The following is a 964-nucleotide window of genomic DNA, read 5'->3' as shown; positions in this document are numbered from 1 at the left end:
ATGCTGGTGTCTCAATCTCACGAGCCACATTTTAGGGGTTCAATGGCCCCGCAGGGCCAGTAGCTACCACCTGGGACAGCGTAGGTGGCGAACATTTCCATTATTGCAGTAAGTTCTATTGAACGGTGTTACTTGAGAATGAAAAATATCCTCTTCCGCATGAGCACAGGGTTCTCAACAGGATGGCAGAAGAAATCCCACTTTCTCTTCTGCTTTTAAGTTGGAGGGGTTGCAGGAGAGGCCCTGCATTCATTACTATCACTGCCTCTATTACATGTATGTAATTCTAGGCAGCTGAAGTTTCTTCAACTATGAACAGGTTGAACTCAATAAGATTGCTGTAAAGATTACATGTTCAGGCCCTCAGCTCTCAGTAATTGGTAGTTGCCATTGTTTGAGGCTGAATGGTGGTTAAGAACAGAAGACTGGTGAGTCTTGGGTACAAGTTTCTTAATTTCTCTGAGCCTCAAGTTGTCTTCTCTATCACAGGGATGATAGCTTTGGCATAGGCTCCTGATGTAGATTAGATGAGATGTTTTGCAAAAAGTGGTTAGGAATACCTGTTAGCTATGATATTCTTATTTGTGAGCTCTATAACAATTTGAATTTCTCATAAATTACCTCAGAAATTGGATTCCAGCTGTGAAGCATTCCAGGAGTGTTTGAAGACGCACGGATGTGGTTAGTAGTGCTGACTTCCTGAAGCTTTAATTTGGTTTTGCTGAGGACTGGCAGCCCAACCTGTTAAGTCAAGTTGTTAGTAAGATTCAGTTAAATTCCCTTTGATCACAACCACACTTCTGAGATGCCTGTGACTTCTCACTAGGAAAGTGCCTGGCAAATGATCTACGTCAGAATTCTACTAAAAATACTGGCTATTTTAAACAACCGAACTTTCATCTAACTTTTTCTGTTTGGGCCCTGCTAATGCCGACTGACAATTCTGCCAACTCCATTTTCTTCC

Source organism: Tamandua tetradactyla, chromosome 15, assembly GCF_023851605.1.
Source record: "Tamandua tetradactyla isolate mTamTet1 chromosome 15, mTamTet1.pri, whole genome shotgun sequence".
Lineage (NCBI taxonomy): Eukaryota > Metazoa > Chordata > Mammalia > Pilosa > Myrmecophagidae > Tamandua > Tamandua tetradactyla.
Note: the sequence above shows the minus strand (reverse complement) of the source record.